Source organism: Camelus bactrianus, chromosome 20 (genome assembly GCF_048773025.1).
Source record: "Camelus bactrianus isolate YW-2024 breed Bactrian camel chromosome 20, ASM4877302v1, whole genome shotgun sequence".
NCBI lineage: Eukaryota > Metazoa > Chordata > Mammalia > Artiodactyla > Camelidae > Camelus > Camelus bactrianus.
Window position 1 is genome coordinate 24,410,611 of NC_133558.1, and position 20,588 is coordinate 24,431,198.

Genomic DNA, 20,588 nt, shown 5'->3' on the forward strand with positions numbered 1-20,588 from the left:
TTCTGAGCAGAGGAAGGACATGACCCAACTTATGTTTTTAAAGGATATCTCTAGCTGCTATGTTGAGAGTAGACCATAGGTGGTCAAAGGCAGAAGCAGGGAGACCAGTGAGGAGGCTTCTGGAGTATTCTAGGGCAGAGGTGGTTGGGGCTGGACCTGGGGTGGGGAGCAGCAGTGGAGGTGTGAGAAGTGGGTGGATTCTGGATCGGTATTGAATGTAGAGCCTGTAGGATTTGCTGATGGATTGAGGGGGGTGTACGAGACAGAATAAAGGATGATTTCACAGTTTTTGCCATGAGCGATGGAAGATGCTGTTGTCATTTACTGAGTAGGGAAAGACTCTGGGTGCAAGAGGTTTGTGGCAGAAAGACCACGGGCTCAGTTTTGGACACGTTGAGTTTGAAATGCCCATTAGACATCCTAGTGGAGATGTCAAGAAGGCAGACACATACGTGAGTCTGGAATTCAGGAAAGAGGTCTGAGCGGTGGCAATAAATTGAAGACTTGTTGACAAACATTTATAGCTGGATACTGTTGGGACCACCAAGGGAGTGCCTACAGACAGAGCAGGGAAAGGCTTCAGTGACTGAGCCCAGTGCTGGAATGTTCAGAGGGTCAGGAGGTGGGACATGTGACAAAGGAGGCTCAGAAGGGGCACCCAGGGAGGCAGGAGGAGAAGCCAAGGGAAGGGATTGATACCCGCTGAACCCCTTGCAGCTCTGAACCTGGGTTTCTAGTTGGCTGTGGGCCTCTGGCTGGACCTCAAGGAGTCAGGTCAGAACTGCCCCCTTTAAAGCCCAGCAAGTGTCTGAGACCCTTTGGGTTGGGATTAGCTTTTCCTCTCACTCACCCCTTAAATGGCACCCATCCCTGTCCCTCACCTAAAGTCAAAGGCATAAGCACTGATTCTCTCAAACTTTTAGGCCTCATCCTCTACCTCCTTGACCCTTAGGATCCTGCTAAATAAATACACTACCCATCCATACAGTCCCACATTCATATTCCAATATTCCCACACACACACTCACCCAGTGTGCACTCATCCAGGTGCACATCCACACATGCTTTTGCCCCCAGCTCTCTGGAACCACTCACGGGTTTCATCCCTCTACAGTGTTTGTATGAAGTTTGCTGTTCACACAGTCTCAGCCCCAGAATTAGGGAGGTCCTCAGGGCCTGACAACGGAGTAGCCAGCTTTGAGACTCCAGGCTTAGCTCCTTCATGCTAAGTGGGGTCATTAATCCTCTCACCTCCGTTTCCTCAGCTGTAAAATTGAGTGTGAGACTAGCCCCTCACCTTACAGGGCAGTGGGTTCAAATGAAATCAGTTAAGTGGTCATGGTAACTCACAGCGAAAAAAAAATGTGACAATGAATATATGTATATTCATGTATAACTGAAAAACTGCTCTACACTGGAATTTGACACAACATTGTAAAATGACTATAACTCAATAAAAAAAAGTAAAAAACAAATCAGTTAAGTGGGAAAGTCCTGTAAGTTAGATGAAGGGGGAAGAAGTTGGCCAGGGAGGCTGGGGTCTTGTGGGCACCCACTGACTTCCCAGTGTCACCATTCCAAGGCCACTAGCCTCAGTGACCCAGAGCATCAGGAAACATCCCCTGCTGTGAGAAGATTTCCCCAAGGGCTGGAGCTGGACCTCAGACCAGGTTCCTGGCCTTCAGCTCACCCCAGACCCTCAGGTAACAGGCCTGTCTGTGCCTCCCTCCTCGGGCCCCAGACCCCACCTCCACCCCTGCCCCATCCCCCAGGATGAGGGCAAGAGTGACAGTGCCGAGTCCCTCTACTCAGTCCTCACCAAAACAGACTCGTGCATGTTTACCCTCAGCCCAGATTTGAGACTCGAGAAAATGCAGTGACAGCACAGTGCACAGTCTCCTCCGGGCAGACCAGACTCCCTCCAGCTTGCTCCTCTCCAAAGGACCCCCCACCTTCCCCACACCCCAGGAGTCCGTGCTCCTCCCTTCACCTCCCTACCACCCTGCCCCAGTATTTATTATCGCATTTTCCGTCAGAGCTGGGAGGAGCCTTAGAGGGGGTCTGCTCCACCCCTTCTACTCTGCTTATGGGGAAATTGAGGCCTAGAGAAAGGAAGCAGCTTGCACAAAGCCTTGGTGGTTAGTCAGACAAAACCTCACCCACAGAGGCCCACAGTTCCCCACACAGTGCTTTCCCACCACACCTCAGCATCAGTTGCTTTCCTGCTTTATTATTTAAACAAGTCGTATTTAGAGGAGCACAGGGCTAGGAGTCAGAACTGGGGTCCTGTCCTGGCTCTGTTGTAATTGGCATATGATTTCAGCCTCAGAGCCTCAGTTTTCTCAGCTTGAAAATGGGTTTTTAACTTTCCCTTCCCTTTGGCAAAAAAACAGTTGCTAATTGAGAACGTGTAGGTGACAAACCAGCCCAGGCCCAAACCTCAGCTGGCTGCTAATAAATGACATGAAAACAAAAACATTCTTAAACAACACATCTATTAAATCAGTAAAAATAAATTAAAATTGCACAAGCTGATGCTGGTTGGGCTGGGCGGAAACCAGAACATTGGCTCATAAATCCCTCCACAGCTCTATTGTTTGGGCTGATGTTTGGGAGCCCAGTCCAGCAAAATGCAATAGCAGCTATTGCCAGAGAGAACAAGTCACACCCTTCAGCCTGGCGGGTTATCACACATTTGGAAATAAGTCTCAAGGAAATTACACAAACGGAGAAAAGCAATTTGCACTAATATGGTTATCTGGAATGTGAAAAGAATTAGAAAAGGTCCAAAGTGGTCATTAAACCATGGAATTTATATGTGACAGAATACCATCCTATACTGTGGCAGCAGCCGCTAGTCGCCTCCCTGGAACCATCTCTCTTTCTATTTTAGAAAAAAAATTAACAGGGTACATGGCTGCCCAGAGTAAGTATTTCATTTCCCAACCTTCCTTGCAACTAGGTTTGGCCTCGTGATCAAGTTCTAGCCAATGAAATATAAGCAGAACAATCGTATGTGACGTCATTACGGACAGAGCATGTTTCCCCTCCCCCAGACCGCTTGCCTTCCTCCTTCCCTCTGGCTGGGATGCAGATGTGATAGTCTGAGCCTCAGCAGCCATCTTAAGACATTTAGGGGAAGCCATCTGAAGAGAATGGCAGAGTAAACATGAAAGGATCCTGGATTCCTCATTATCATGGGGTCGCCGTAACAGCCTTGGAGTGCCTACCTCTGGAGTTTTTACTTGAGAGATTGAAGGAATCTTGGGTGTTTAAGTCATTCTTAATTTGGGTTTTCTGTTATTAGTAGCCAACCTGAACTCTCAGTGATGCCTACATATAGGGAGAAAAATATTAAGTGGAAAATTAGGACCTAAGAGTGGATGTTCTTCATGGATCACAACTATGGATGCTGTATGTTGGTGCGGAGATCACGACCGAGTGGGGAATCATCAGTGATAGTGTGATGGTGCTGACTGGGTTTTTTTCTGTACACTAGTTTAGTTGCTGAATTACTCAGGAGAGGCTGGGTTATGCTAAGGTGACAAGTAACTCCTAAATCGCAAAAGCTTAAAACAACCACATTTAATTTTCACTTGCTCTTCACGTTTATCATGGGTAGGCAGGAGGCTCTGCTCATTGTAGTCCCTGGAGGAGTCAGGCTGAAAGAGAAGCTGTGACAGAGGGAAAGAGTGGATTCTGGAGGGTCTTGCTCCAGGAATGAAATGCTCAGGCCTGGAAGTGACACTTTCACTCCTGCTCACAACTCATCGGCCAGAACCAGTCCCAGGACCCCACCCAGCCCACCCTCCCTTGTACAATGAGGCCTCCAAGTGCAATTCAACCACGTATCCAGAAGGCAGAGAACTAGAAAATTTTGGCCAACTGTGTTTAGGACTATCACAGATGCATCATGAAGAAACTTTCAACAGCACAAACAGTTGTGAAATAATTTTTAGAAGCTGTCCTTTCAGAAAAAAAAATAAGTTCTATGCTTTTGTAAGCCTTTGTGTTCCCAATTAAATCATAAATTCCATGAGAACAAGCAGTCTCCCTTCCTTCCTCAGTAGCTCCCATCTGCATATCACAGAGCTGAGCCCATGGGAAGCACTGTAACAGGAATCACACTCATAATGATGGCAGCTGATGTGCTCACTGGGTGTCATGCACTGTACACTTTGATCACAGCATTTATTAACACACCAGGTGAGGTTCTCTGCACCTTATATGGATTAAGACATTGAATGCTCATTAAAAAAACTATTGAGGCCAGTACTGTTATTATTCCCATTTTACAGATAAAGTCACTGAGGCACAGAGAGGTTAAGCTGATTTGCCTAGGATCACTGCCAGGAAGAGGCAGAGCCAGGAATGAACCCAGGTGGCTCCAGAGCCCAAGTGAGCTTGTGATCCCTCACAAACTCTGGAGGGCAGGAAGAGCAATGAGAAAAGGCAGGCTTCCCGCCTCAGGGAGCTCAGTCTAGGGCCTGCAGCAGGATACCCTCTGTGGAGCCTCTGTGGTAGGCATAATGATGGTACCCAAAGGCACTACATGTTCTCTGCTGAGCCACCAGAGGAAGCACAGGATTTGCCAGCCAGGGGGACAGAGTCACCGGGAGACCCATCAGACACCAGCCCAGAGGTGGGCAGAGGTAAGGAGCAAGGGAGATGGGAATAGGCAAGTGAAGAGACTCAGAGAGTCAGAGCCAGAGGAGAGGGGAGCAGGAGGAGGAACCAGGGGCCTAGACACACAGCGGGTTTGTCTTTTTCCTTTATTCACAACAGAAAGAGCAGCATATGCAGGCAGAGAGTAAGTGGACAGCTGGTTTACTAATTCTTGGTCCAACTGGCTATGGCCATGACAAGTGCTCCATATCACAGCATAAAACCCATGCTCCTTTATGTAGCCTGCAAGGCCTGACTTGCTCTGGACCCTGGCTCTGCTTGGACCTCATTTCCTGTCCCCCCACCCACAGTGCTCCAGCCACTCTGGCCCCCGGAAGGCCCAAGCACCATTCCCATCTCAGGCCATTGCAACTACATTCCCTCTGCCAGGATGCCCTTCCCCTATGACATGTGGCTCTGGCCCTCCTTTCACTAGGTCTCTGCACAGGTCACCTCCTTAGAGAGGCCTTCTCTGACCACCCTTCTAGAGCAGCAGCCCAATACATCACTCTGTAACTTGATTTTTTTTCTGCATAGAATTGATCACAACCTAGAATGCACAGGTGTTAGTTTAACACCTGTCTCTCCAACTGGAACATAATGTCACAGATGTATCCCAGTGTCTCCATACTGTGCCGTCCAATCCAGTAGCCCAGGTGCCTCTTTACATTTACACTAATGTAAATGGAACTTAAAGCCCATCTCCTCAGTCACACTAGCTACATCGCCAGTGCTCAGGAGCCACATGTGGCTAGGGGCTACCAGACTGAGCAAGGCAGATCTAGAATGTATCCATCATCCTTGTATCAGGAATCAGCTTATATAAAACAAGTGGAAGCTCTGCACAGGGTGCTTGTGCAAGGTTGGCACAAAGCAGCCTCATACTGAACAGGTCTAATTCTGAGGCCCTCCCCCTCCCAGCCTCCCAGGTACCCCTCGCTCTCCCTTCCTGCCTACCTCTCCTGACTCTTCCCTGGTCTGTCTCCCGCCCTCCTGGATGCTCCTACACCCTGATACAATCCTCCTAACTGCACTTACTGGATTCTAATTGCTGCTTTGTGTGCCATCCCACAAGCCAGGAGCATCCCAAGGAACTGAGATGTATCTCTATTGCCAGACAGGCCACAAAATCCTCAGTAAATGCTAGTTCCCAGCGGCATTTTTCACCCTTGTCCCCTCTCCATTCCCCTAGTGCCCACAGATTCAGACTCCCCATGTCAGCACAGCTGGCTGTGTCCTGGGGTTGCTGGGGGAGCAGACCAGAAAAAGGTGCCCCCTTTGACAGTAAGTTTTGTGTTTCTTGGTCTTATTGTCACGCGGCTTTCTCATGCAGTCTTAATAACATGACAAGTCAATAAGTGACCTTTAAAATTGTGGAAAAGACTGTTTTTGGTGCATGTGCTCCCAGGAAGCCCTATGCTGTCCCGTGACACATCCCCCTCCCCTCCTGCCACAGAGGACAGGGCCCCTTGGAGAGCACCCCCTCACCTCCCTCTCTGGGGTCCTGGCCCAGGTAGCTGGGCTCCAGGTGGGGGCAGGGGAGCAGAGAGGGCACAGGGCCCAGGGTCCTGTGAAGGAAGGAGAGTGGGCACTGGGTGGATTTTGTGCCTTCCACACTCCCCACGCCCCCTACCCCCGACCCTTATCCCAGCCTGCTCTATCGGGATTCTGAGCCATCTGGTCCAGTCTCTCAGACTGTGTAGGAAGCCACTCTGTAGCTGTTCCCCTGGTCTTCAACCTTCCTAGACACTCCCAGCTAGAGCCCTTGGGGGTCGGGGTAGAGGCTGGGCCAGCAGTGGGGGCAAGTCCCACAGACAGCTGAGGGCGGTCAGGTCCGGAACACTTCTCTCCCTGCTGCTCCACAGGCAAACTTAGAGAATTAGGAATTACATTTTTCCAGGGAGGCCATTGTCCACAAGACTTTGGGAAGCTCCCAATTAGACACCAGAACAGGCTCCCTCTCATACACAGGTAGAATTGGTGGAGGTTAGTGTGAGCCAGGGAAGTGGTGCCTGGGGACGACTGAGGGGGTGGGGGGCCTCCCTCCCTGAATCCTTCAGATAATGAGACTTGGATTGTGTGAGGCCCAGTGCTGGGCTATCCTAAGCTCCTTAATAAAGACCCTCCACTACCCTTGAGGGTTGGACCTCAGGGGACACAGCCTCCCTTGGGCCCAGGCCTGGGGAAGGCACTGCACCTGCCCCTCCCCACCCAGGCTCCCAGAGAAGCTAACAGAGCACTGGATCCTAGGACAGACACTGCCCAGAGTTGCATTCCTATTAGCTGGAGCAAAAAGGTCCTCCCTGTCCCCAGAGCCTCCTCCTGTGACATGACTGCTCCTTCTCGGAGGAGTCCTCAGGGAGTTTCCCTGTGACATGGGTCATTGTCTCCACCCCCACCCACCGTGGTCCAGGACAGCAGCAGAACAGACTCACAGCAGAAATTCAGGCTTCCTAAGTGCAGTTCCATTAATTCTCTGGCCTCCCTGCTCAGCATGCCAGAGCAGGACGGCACCCTGGAGAAGTCCCCACTCTACAGAGGAGGAGGCTTAGCCCCGAGGGGAGAGGGGTTTATCCAAGACCATGTAGTAAGTTAAGGCCAGAGTCTCTGGCGATCAAACTCGTGACAGGGGCTTTATAAACACGCGCTGGAGCCTGAGTGTATGTACTTGCTCGTGGATGTGTGCGTGCTTGTTCGAATGGGTGACTGGGTTCTCCAGTGTCCACTGCGTCAGAAACCTGCTCTCCCCTCCTTCAGGAGCTTTGGGTCCAGCTGAAGTGGGGGCCTTTGGGGAAGCTCCCAAGCACCCAAATACTTCTCCAGGGAAGTGGACATCTCCCATCTGCTGGCACCCCAGCACCCAAACTGCCTACCTCTTCATAGATTCTTCCAGCGTGTGTCTGGCTGGGAGGCAGAGCCCCAGCCCATTTTGGAAGCCAAAGGGGTGCAGACAGTCCCCTCCCCTGTCCCAGGCAGCTGGGCTGTGGGCACACATTTTAGCCAGAGGGTGTTTTTGTCCAGGATTTTATTTTTTACATTAACATGCAGTAAAATTGATTTAACTTTTTTGGTGTACAGCTCTATGAATTTTAGCACAGGTATAGATTCATGTGACCACCACCACCACAATCAGGAGAAGTGGGGACCATTACAAATTGTTCACGATGTGCCAGTGTCCAGACATGCTGGCATCCATAGGTGGCCAGTGTCCGGAGGCAGCAGTGTCCCCTGCCCTAGCTGGGCTGTCTCTGGGCGTGACTCTAGCTGCCTCCTCTTCACCAGCCTTCCCTGCTTCTGGCCAGTTTTCCAAGCCTGCCTCTCCAGACTTCTCATCAATTCAAGAAGCTATGATGTGTCCTCCCAATAAATTCTTTCCCTGAGTTGGACAGAGGTTTGTTGTAGTTGTTGTTGTTGTTGTTGTTTTACAGTTTGCAGTGTGATCCCTGATGAGTTCAGGTGGGACTGATGTCTGGGGAGGGCAACTCCCCAGAGATATACAGAGCCAGAGAGAAATGGAATCTTCTGTGATTTCCTGGGAAGGAGAGATCCTTCTCCCAGGCCTTCCTTGGGGACTGGTTTCCTGGGCAGTCCTTTCAGGGGGGTGATGCCGGCAGGTGGAACTTGCCCTTGCACCAGGCCCCCGACCCTCCTGGCCTGCACCCCATTTCTCTTTTGCATAGATCTTAGTGTCCCCCCATCTAGTCCTCAGGCCAAAGACAAAAACCACCTGCTTCCCCTTCAGCAAAGAAGCGGAGCCCCTGCTGGGAAAATCTGGAGGAGGGGGATTATTTTCAGCTTGGGGCCCCCCTGCAGGCTGGAGCAGGGGCGGTGTGGGGGCGGTGGCAGCGGGGGCGGATGCCCAGCTCCTCCTTCCTGAGGTTGGCAGGGGAAGGTTTCCATGGAAACAGCAGCTTTGGCATCTCCAGAGATTTGGGGGAAAACTGGCTTTAAAAAATCACCCTCTTCGTTTCAGGCAGGGAGGGCAGCATAGCTCCGCGGAGGAGAGGAGCTTCAGGGCAACAGTGTCCTGGAAGAAGAGCTGCTGGTGCCCCCTGGGGCCCACTGCGGGCGACATCAGTTCCCAAAGCCCCTCACCTGCTCTGGCTCTCTCTGCATCTCCTTCTGCCCCAGAGAGGCCCGTTTCCTTCTCCACCTACTGCGCTGCCTCCTCACGCCACCTCCCTGTTCTCTCTCCACTCATTCCCCTTCCATCTCCTCCTAGTGGGGCAGAGCCCTTGTCCCACTCTGCTCCTCAGTGCTCCCCTCCTTCGAGGGCCCCAGCTCCCCCTTCTCACATACCGTGAAGATGCCCCCTCCACCCCAGCTCCCAGCCTCAGTGCTCTGCCCCGCATTACAGCCTGGGGGAGAGAAGGAGATACAGGCGTGGGGACTCTTGCTGGGGAGTTAATCAAAGTGTCCGCAGTCTCTCATGTTCCTGTCCCCTCCCTTGGGAGAATTGGGAGGCGGATTGGGGACCAATCTGTGTGTGACCGATGGAGGGGCAGCATCGAACATGCCAGCCCTGAGGCGTGCACAGACTTGAAATCAACTGGAACGCTCGCTTTTAAAATGACTTTTCCAGCAGTTTTCCTCCCTGGCCAGGCCCTCATCTCTGCCAAGAATCTTCCTAAATTCCTGGTGCTGCAGTGGACCTTGCCAGTCTGTTCTCAGGAAAGGAAATCACCTCTATCCACATCCAGACCCCATCCCACACAAATAGTCATTCATTCATTCATTCATTCATTCATTCCACATGATTAATTCTGTGCTTATTTTGTGCCAGGCAGTGTTCTCGTGCTGCAGGGGCAGACAGGATGTTGGGGGAGCGGGGCGCTGGGCAGGGAAGAAGCAGACAAAAATTCCCGCCCTTGTGGAGCTTATACTTTGGAAAGACAGAATAAACAAATAAATAAGTAAAACATATCATGAGTCAAATGAGATGAAACACTTTGGAAAAAAAATAAAGCAGGAAGAGAGAGAGAGTTTGTATCAGGGTGGCTGGTTAGTGGGTGGGTGGGTGGTTGTCGCATTTTTAAATGAGGTGCTCAGGGAGAGTCCTACTGAAAGATGATGTCTTTTAATGACCTGCAGAAGGTGAGAGTGAGCCACACAAATTTCTGAGGGAAGAGCACTCCAACCAGAAGGAACAGCACGTGCAATGGCTCTGGTGTGGGGGTGTGCCTGGCATTTGCAAGGAGTAGCAAGGAGACCAGTGTGGCTGGAATGAAGTGAGCAAAGGGAAGAGGAGTCAGAGATGAGGTGAGAGGTAATGGTGTAGGATGGGTGAGACAGATGCTCTGCACTTTGCAATCCATTGTAAGGGCTTTTTGCTAGAATATCAAGAAACCTCTACCATGCAACCATATTTTGTGTATGCCATGGGGCTCCTAAGCTCAGATGGGAAGGACTGTAAAGATGATCTCAGCCTTCCCACATTCTGATCACCCCAGATGAAGAAGCTTGGACCTGCACCCATAGTTACATCTCTGCTGAATTCCCTGTATTCCCCTCTGCATTTGGAATGGGACTCTGAAAGCTCAATATGAGTAGGTCTGTTGATCACAATCCAGAGGTCCCAAGGCCACACAGCCAGGCCTTCTGCCCACCAGTAGGCCTTTGCCCTTTATTCTCTCCCTGCCCCCACTGGCACATGTGGCGCTGTGATGCTGGGCACTGCAGCAGCATCTGTATAATTACAGTGATGATTTCACAACATGTGGCTTTCCCTTCTCTTATCACCTCCCAGTGCGAAATAAACCGTTCAATAATTAATTGACAAAGATGAACTTGTTGTCCTCAGCCAGGCTGGGAGGGTAGGGGGTGGCTACAGCCTCCACAGACAAATGATGTGAGAAGTAATTGCCCTCGGAGAGGAGGCAAGAGGTATTAAGATCAGATTTGCAAGGTCCCTTCCAAGAGCCCATGGGCACCAGGCAATAGCAACTGCTGGGATTTATGTTGCTAATTCATCACTAATTAATGTTCTAAATTGGGCCTGACAGGAGGAGAAATAAACGCAGAGGCATCTATAGAGATAGGGAGACAGAGGCTGGGAACAGAGAGAGACTAAGAAGAAAGGAGACACACAATCAAACACTCCAGAGGCAGAGAGAGATGTTGGGGACAAGAGCATAGGAGCAGAGGTGCTAAGACGGGATTCCAGGTCTATGTTCCCAGAGGTGTATGTGCATGTCCCAGATAGGTCACTTCCCCCACTCTGAGCCTCGGTTTTACAGTCTGTAACATGGGACTGGGAAATAATCTCTGAAGTTCCTTCTAGATCTGATAATGCTGTCAGTCCTAACTTCAAAATATATCTAGAATGATTGTTGTGTGCACATACATGTGTGAGTGTGTGTGTCTACACCTGCTCCACCGCTCCCACCCTGGTCCAGGCCACCATTGTCTCTTGCCTGGTTTATTGCAACTGCTTCCATGCCATTCCCTCTATAGTCCACTCTCCACAAAGCAACTAGAGGGATCTTTTCAAATAAGCCAGTTCAATCCCACATTTCTGTAAAGCCTTTCATTCCCCCAGTATAAAAGCCAAAACTGGGAGGAAGGTCCAGAAGCCCTACACCAGGTGGCCGTGGTGGCTCACCTACTCCAGCCACAGTAGGCTTCTTGCTGTTTCTGGAACATGCCAGCCTCTCCCACCTCAGGACCTTTGCACTCACTCTTCTCTGGGCCTGGAAAGTTCTTCTTCCACATGTGCACATGGTGCATGCCTTTTCTTTGTTCAGGTGTCTGTTCATCATCTCAGAGAGGCCTTCCTGGACCACCCTGTTTAAATGACCAGCCCCTCTCCCCTTGTTACCATAGTGCTTATCACCACCTGACTGTCCCTTCTCTCTGTTTGGCATCCATCTCTCTGCTCCGGAATGTCAACTTTGTGAGCAGTGATGTCGTCTCTTGCGTTCACAGCTGCATTCCCACACCTGCCTGGATCAGCGCTGGGCACCAGGTAGGTGCTCAGTGAATATTACTGAAAGAATTTCAGGATTCTGTTTCAGAGAAGGGTAGGAAGATTAAGACAAGAGAAGACAAGAGTGAGGGGTCAGAGCAGGATGAGAGGGAATAGGGAGAAGTCCATGTGAGAGCTCTGTCCTTGGTTCCCTTGAATGGGTCAGCAAAATTGAGCAGGAACTGAGGACAGAACTCAAAGGTGACTGGGGCCAGGGTGACACCTCCTGAGCCCAGTTCTGTCCCCAAGCCTCTCCCCAGCTGGCTGCTGCTGCTAGTGACACAGAAATGTTCTTCCTAGGCTGGCTTCTTCAGAAGCCACCACCACGGCAGAGGTATCCCTGACACCGCCCCGTCGTTTAGGAGATGAGAAACCATCCAATTGCTACACAATAGGGGCCAGTTAAGTAAAATGCAGTCTGTCAATAGAGTGGAAAATTAGGCGGACATTTAGCAGGCTGAGATGAGAATTCTGTCGATACCAGGAGCAGTGTATGAAATGTTGTTATGAGACCCAAGGAGGCCACCGAGTTGGAGGCCCTTGTAGGTCACTCTTCCCACCACATTTATGGAGCACCTGCTGTGTGCTCAGCACCCTGCCAGGCGCCCACAGCTGGGCCCATAGACTGACACGCCCATGGGCATGGAGCTGTGGTGTCTGTCTCTAGGAGATGGAAGGCCCTACATCAAATCATTGGCCAGCCTCTTACTGGCAAGGGCCTGGGCAAGTCCCTGAGGCCACTGGAAGATTTCTTCCTCCCTCCTGGTGCTGTGGGAGGCATCAGCACTGAGTCCAGAGCCTGGGGTAATACTTCCTTCAACATTACCTCTAATAATTACTACAAGGACATATAGGCTAGTGGTTAAAAACACAGGCTCTGGAGTCAGATGGCCTGAGTCCATGTCTTGACTACCACTTAACCAGCTTTAAGCCTCAGTTTCCCAAAGTGTAAATGAAGGTACTAGCACCCAGCTTGCAGCATCCCGGGAATGCATTCACTCATCTTTGCGAGGAGCTTAGGATCGGCCTCCACACACTGAGAGCTTAGTGAGGGCATTGGTGTCCTAGGGCTGCAGGTACGAAGTACCACAGACTGGGTGGCTTAAACAACAGAAATTTATTCTCTCCTAGTTCTTGAGGCTGGAAGTCTGAGATCAAGGTGTCGGCAGGGCTGGTGCCTCTGAGGATTGTAAGAGAGAGTCTGTTCCAGGCCTCTCTCTCAGCTTCGGGTGCTTTTCTGCCAATCCTTGGCTTTCCTTGCAGATGGTACTTTCACATCATCTCTGTGCACGGGGATTTTTCTCATGTGGTATTTTTTATAACGACAGCAGTCCCATTGGATTAGGGGCCCATCTTATTCCAGTGTGACTTCATCTTAACTGTATCTGCAATGACCCTATTTCCAAATAAGGACACATTCTGAGGTACTGGTGGTTAGGACTTCAATATACAAATTGGGGGGGAACACAATTCGGCCCGTAACACTGAGTGTCAGTGGTGATTCCTGGGGTCCATGGTGGGGATCACACTCCCCTGGGAAGACAGGGAGGGTTTCCTAAAGGAGGCAGTGCCTGGGTGAGTGTTGGAGGATGAAGAGCACACATTTGCAAGGTGGAAGAGTGAGGGAGAAGGGAAGCCTAGATAGGCTGAGGGCACATATCAAAATATATGTGTCAGGCTCCAGAAGTAAGCCAGGCTCTTATAAATGGTTAGAAAGGTGATTTTAGTGCATGAGGTTACTTTTGTACAGTCTGAAAATCAGGCAGACATTTGAGGCATTTGGGAGAGGTTGCACATGGCTCTCACGTTAGGCTGAATTATTTTCTCCCAGGCATCTGACAGCTTCAGCGGCCCTTCAGAGGTCAGTGGAGAAGAGGGATGGCTAAGCAAGATAGGCAGGAAATTTGGGGCGCATCAGAGAAGGATGGGGCCCTAACTAGGAGGTCCTGCTAACTCTGCCTTCCCCACACTCTCTTATGAATATTTTTCCTGCAGTCTGGCCCGAATTCCCTGCAATCCCCAGAAAAGGCAAATAGCTAAGCATCCTCATGTCTGGTGTAAACCAGGATGATCCTGCCTCTGCTGTGCTAGTAGCACCATCTTGAGCAAGCAGCCCCCAACCCCGCAGCCTCCCTGTGTCTGTCCTGCCCAATGCATAGGGATGCTGGAAAATCCCTGTGACCCTCTGCACAAGAGCACCTTCTAACCTGGGACAGGTGGAAGGGCTCCATTCAGAACAGTTATGGAACTCCAGTCGTGTACATATTCTTTTGTTCTGTCCTTTGTAATTAGGTTGAAATCTACCGAAGTTCCTCGCACATTGGTCCTTCAGTTCCCTAACTAGAAATTTATCCTACCGGCAGACTTTGGCTTTGGCTTCCCTGGAAATAGTCTCTGAGGCAGAGATGTTCATGCAGGTTTTCTGGGGGAACTTCCTTGGGAACAACACCTGAAGGGGAGTGAGGGAGGCAGGCTGGACAGAGGGTGAAGTTGAATTGCCATGCAGATTCCACAGGAGCTCTGGGCTGGAATGGCCCTACAGGGATGTCCCAGATTGAGGCAAGGGGGCCATTTGATCTTTAGGGTGTCTATGTCTCAGGTAGGAGCATAGCCCTGGGTGAGGGTTAGCAGAAGGCTGTGCCTGAGGAGGTTTGCAGCTGTGAGCTGTTAGCAATGAATGCTCCCGGCAGCTGGGTATTGAGTGCCCAGTCCTAGTCCTGAAGGCGTCTGAGCAGCGCATCATAATACCCACTCCGCTTGCTTGCATGAGAAGTGACATGTGCACAGTGATGTTTATTTAGCAAAAGGTTGGACAATGTCCATCAGTAGAGACCTAGTTGGAAAAACTATGGTACATCCATGCAGAATTCTATGTAGTCAGAAAGAAGGCAGGAGCTATTAGAAGACTGATGTGGAACAACCCCCAAAGTACAGTCTGAAGTGTCAAAAGTAACATGTACAGAGTGTGCTAGCATTTGCATAAAAATGGGGGAGGCACAAACATCATGTAAACATATTTTTGTATAAGGATAAAATACCTCTGATAAGATTAATAAATACTGGTAACAGTGGGTGTTTCCAGCTTGGGGAACCTGGTGGCTGGGGTTAGCATAGAGTGAGACTTCATTGTATACCATTTTATATCTTCTGAATACTGAAACATGCCCTTGTATTATCTAGTTAAATAAATTAAATTATATTACCTAATTATGCATGTTCAATTAAACACTGTAAATAAAAGCCACTGAAGAGGTTTAGAAGAATAAGGGTTGGGGCCTTCCAGAATCCAGGCACCAGGGTGAGGGGAGTATTTTGGAGACTTATGGAGGCCCACCTGGGACCTTCCCTATAAGCAGTGAGCAGGTAGTTCAGTGGACCCAGTGAGAGAGGCAATGAGCATCTCTCTCTGACCCTGTGAAGGGAGGGAGGTCTGCTGTGAAGGTTCTAACCAAGGCCAGTTCCTTGCTAGCTGTGTGACCTTGGGCAAGGTCATCTGCATTCTGGGCCACAGTTAACCTAACCTGTAAAGTGGAGACACCATGGAATGCCAAGCTGTAATGAAAAACAACCTGCTAGAGGTACAGAGAGATACACGGACAGATACTAAACATCTAGTGCTCAATGGGAAAAAAAGAAACAGAATTAAGGTCTGTAGCACAATATCATTTATGGAAATTAGAAACACGTTCTCAGGCAAACCAACACTACATAATAACAAGAATAGACATACATATTCAAGAACACAGTGCATCAGATTGCATGCTGGTGTCAGGGAGAGAGGGAGAGTGGGGTTGGGGACAAAGGAGAGAAAAGAAAATGAAGATGGATGGGTGCTTGGACAGACTAACAAAAGCACACCATGAGCTGAGGGGTAATTTTCTCATGCCTCCTCCCCTGAAGTCCCTTCCCCAGGTGATGACTACTTCACAGGAATGTAGCAAGGACTCCCTGAGAGAATGTATGAGGAGCATCTGAGCATAGAGTGGGTACTTAAGTAAATCTTTCAAAAAATAGGAATCCTTACCTGGGTGTTTTCCTGTCTTGCCCTTCATTCTTTTTAACTTCAACAGCAACACACAAGCCAATGACTGACATGTGAACATCGGCCCCAGGAAAACAAAAAGGACCACAGGCAGTGGTTGGCAGGGCCAGAGTTTATCCCAGGCCCACCTGACTCCAAAGCTAGGATTCTTTTCCACCAGACCCACCATGCCCCTCAGTCTTTTACCAGTGAAAAACCTGAGACTCAGCAGTTAATAATGGGCTCACAGACGATAGAGGCTTGGGCCTTAAGGGACTCCGAGCTGGCAGGAAAGGTTGGACATGCTCATTTTCAGGGAACTCACATTATAAGGAGGCATGACACAAGGTCTGTCTTCTCTCTGGCTGCTTTTAGGATTTCCTTTCTGTTTGACGTTCTCTTAATGGCCAAGAGCCTCCTTCAGGAAGTCAGTTTCCAAAAAATTCAGGCAGCTCAGCCTGGTGGTTTAGATGAGGCTTTTAAAATTTATCCTGCTTTTCATTGTGCATCCTGTCTCTATGAATCCACACTTTTAATCAGAATGGGAAATTACCAGCTATTATCATTTCAAATATTTTCTCTTCTCCACCTTTTCTCTTCTGAATTAGTATTACACACATTTTAACCCCTCTCTCATATTTCATTTCCTTAACTTCCTGTGCTGCAATCAAAGTGCTGTCTTCAGCTCTAGTCTCTGCTTCACTAATTCTTTCTTTAGCTATGTCTAATCTCCTGTTTGACCTATCCACTGAGTTTGTTTTATTATGAGGTGAATTCAGTCCTTTAAACAATCTGCCTTGTCATTTTTCAAAGTTTTGTTGCATGATTGTCTTTGCCATTCTAATTTTAATTTTAAAACATTTTATGCATAATTATTCTGTAACCAGTGTCTAATTATCCTAGTATCTGAACTTCTTGGGAATTCACATCTGTTGCTTACTGTTTCTGCTGGCTCTGACTATAAAGGCTCATTTTCATAAGTGTTTGGTGAACTCTTATCATGAGATTTTTTTTTAACCCTAATCTGTGAAAATCCTGGGGAACTAAGTTAGAATGTTATCCTTCAGAGACAATTTGCATTAGCTTTGCTGGAAGCCAGGGGACACTAGCTTAAAGCACTGAGTCTCTGCTTAAAGCAAGAATGTCGGGTCAGTTTTCTTGCCTTCCATTCTATCACTCCTGTGGAGCTTGTATCAGCATGTTCCCTCAGGGAAGGCTGGAAGATTTCCCTGACTTCTCCCAAGCCCATCATTACATATGATTTATTAAGGATTTGAGTGTGTTATAGACAGAGAGCCCTTTGGAATGTCTAGTCCACCATGTTCCTGCAAGTGATGTGTCTAGATGGGCGGTCCAGAACAAGTGCTATAAGGGGTTCAGAGCAGGACAGGTAGTTACCCAAATCTGGGACAGTGGAGCATGAAGGAGTGAGGGTAGGGGTTTTTAAATGAGCGAAGTCCCAGACATCCCCTCCCCCTATGGAATCTGGTCCAATAGATTCAGAGTGGGGCCCATAAATTAGCATTTTAAACCCGCTGCTTTCTATACATTCATGTGATTCTAATGCCGGTGGTGTGAATCCTCTTCAAGAAACTCTGGGCTATAGCAATCAAGGAAGTCTTCACTGAGGAAGCTAGATTTGACCAGAGTCTTTAAAGGGCTCAGTTGAAGAAGGCAGAGACAAGAACAGGGAATAGACAGCCTAGTTTTCCAGAATGGAGAGTCCTGTAGCGATGCAGGGATGTAAGGAGGCCCAGATGGTGGAGATCCCAAAATCTCAGACCTAGGATTTGGGGCTTTATCCTGTGCAATCTTGGGAGCCGTTGAAACTCTTAGGGGAGGGGATGCAGTGACAGGAGCAAAGAGGGATTTTAGGAAACTCAATCAAGCAGCAGGTAGCTGGATGAATTGTATTTCTACAGTTACCCACTTACTATGGAGAATAATTAACTAAATCAGGCTGTTATTTTAATAGAGTTGTGGTTTTTTTAGAAAGAGGAGCCGTGACTAGCTAATGCTCAGTGCTCTGGGCTGTCAGCTCCCGAGGCCTAGGGGAGGTGGCTGAACAGGCAGAGTGGTATGGCTTCCACAGGCCCCATCATCCACCTGGCCAGGCTGCATGAATTTTGCGGGGATGGGGCCTAGTGGGTCCTAACTGGCTTCCTGAAGATGGGCCTTGGAGCTTAAGAGGAACCCATATATTAAGGCCTGTATTCCTGCAACCCCAGAGAACAGGCAGCTATCACGTCACTCTGACAGGGTACCCAAGATGCTGCCATCACAGTAAAGTACATGATAGCAATTAAACTATAGTAATAGGCCATCATGCTTATGCAATGATTTACTGCCTACCAGCTTCGTTCACTGACAGCATTGCATTTAACCCTACAGCAATCCCAGGTGCTGGGCTCTCTTCCCTCTGTGATAGTTGAGACTCAGAGAGGTTCACTGACATGCCAGGGGTCACACAGCAAGTCAGCTGGGCTAGAACATGAACCCAGGTCTTCTGGTGATTGCCCAGAGTTCTAGCCACTGTGCTGCTTGTGGTGGAGGAAACGACGAGGGGCCTTCTCAGTTAGGATGCTGCTGATGAGGGCAGCGCTGTTCAGGGGAGTGGGGAAAGTTCTGTTTTCTTGAACACCTGGGCAAGAGTTCTTGTTAGGGCCTCTTCTTTTTCAAGGATGGTGCTTCCTCAGAATAAAGAAGTTTTAAAAAGTGGTCTGTTCCTCCCTCTTCCTCCATATGGGATGGCAACTGAGCCTCAAGTGTAAGCATCTGATCAGGGGAGAGACCCTGTGGCTTGGGCATATCCCCCCTTGTGCCAAATCCCACCGTCCTAGTGCCTCTATTTCTCATGGATAGGAACTCCTTCCTGCTGTCTGTCTCCAGTCCTCCTGCCGTTTCAGTCCATTCCCAGCAGAAGCAGATATCAATGGTTTCTCACTTGCCACAATTATCTCCATAGTCCTAGGTCTAGAACCAGACAGCTCTCATATCTCAGCATCTTCAGTTTCTACCTTGTGCAGATTAACAACCAGCCAAACTGGGGCTCCTCTCCCTCAGACTAGGGGTTGCCTGAGGGCAGGCACTGTGCCTCCTCCCTCAGACTGAGGGCTCCCAGCATTCTCTCCTCAGTCCAATTCACAGGGGCCAGTTCACAGGGGCTGGGTAGACGCCGAATGCACTTGGAGCAGAAAACACTCTCCACGTTATCCCTCAGCCCTAGGGACTAGATTTTCTTCCTATCTTAGCATTTAGACTGTGCTGGGGCAGCTAGGCCAAGAGTGAATGGTGGGAAATTGCCCTTCATCAACAAGGGGGCTGCTGAGTGATTTAACTACAGTGGTGCATGTGTACGCACCATAGCAGGTGGGCTGACACTGGGATAGGACGGGCTGCTGGGGCTGAGAGGCCACTTGGAGGCTATTTTACCCTCTCCTTGCTTCAGACCAGGTGCCCCAGACATGGCATCCTCTGTGCAGAGAGACTGTCCTCTCCTGATCTGGAGGTGGGAAGGGCTCCTCAGCCCCAGTAGATCTCCCACCATTTACCTGCCCCACCCCTACCAGCAAGTTCTTGTCTGCATTCTCAGCTTGGCCTTCCTGGCACTTCTTCCTTCACGTGGGCAGCTGAGGAGCGGGCAGCTTGTCCTGAGCTGTGCAGATTAGGGGCCAAACAGGGGCTCATGTTCTAATTCTCTGGGTGGACTTGACCCCATCCATTTGCCTCCTTGGCCCCCTTAGCTTGAAGCAGTGGATAAGAGCCTTGCTGCTCAAAGAGTGGCTGACGGACCAGCAGCATCAGCATCATGCGGGGCTGGTTAGAAATGCAGTAACTCAGGCCTCACCCCAGACTCACTGGGTCAGAATCTACATTTCAGCAGTGTCCCAGGAGATTCGTGTGCACATCCAGATAGGCAAAGCCCTGGAGTCATAGTCTTGCGGACCCTCTCAACTCTGCTGATAGAAGTTCCTGGAAGCTGGCTTTAGAGACTATAGTGAAGAAATCTCTCCATCTGGCCTCAGAGAACTCTCATTTTGGGTGGGGAATTGTCCTAAACTGGGAAGGAGCAGTAGCTGTGCCCAGGGATGGGGCCTGGTTCTGGAGTGGCAGGGAGATCCCCCAACCCATAAAATTCTAGAGCCAGGTGGTCTGCCAGTAGTGGCTGTGTTTCCAGGACCCTGCAGCTCCCTTCCTCCCAGATGCTCACCCACTGCCTTTCTCTGAGGGCAGCTTCTCCACCAACCAGCCCAACCCAGTGCCCACTTCAGCAGCTCAGTGCAGGGCAGTCAGGCAGAGAAGGACCCTTCTGCTTGGCCACACACAAGGAGACCCAGGTGGACAGTGACCTAAATCCTCAGAGATGTTGTCCACCTCCTAGGCCAGCTCAGAATACTCTGGCCTTCCTATGATAGCAGAGTGTGTTTAGGGGGAAGGGATCCCTGCCTTTGAGGAGAAAGGACATGATTCCCATCCCCTCAGCAGGTCTATGGGCATCCTTGCCAGCAACTTCAGCCTCTCTCGAAACACCAAGCTAGCTCTGCACCACTCTGCCCTCAACTCACTCCAAGAGACCAGGTTCCAGGAGGAGTTTTGGGGCTCAGAGTTTTATCTCTGCTCCCATGGGGGAATGCTGCTCTCCATCGCACCCTTTCATTCGTGCTGCCCATCACTCACTTAGGTCACCTTTGCCCCTCCTTTTATGTTTGCCTGTCCTTCACAGGGACCCACAGGAGCCAGTGACAAGTGCAGTGAGAGAGATGCCCTAGCAGGAGCAGACAACAGGCTGCAGCCTAGGAGCAGAAGAGTGGGAAGGCAGGTCCCTTCCCAGATTACCCATGAGATCTTCCATTTCCCCTCACAGCCTCTGCAATAAACATATACTGAGTTCCTACAGTATGCATCAAACATTGGGCTCCTTGGACCTAGAAGAAGGGG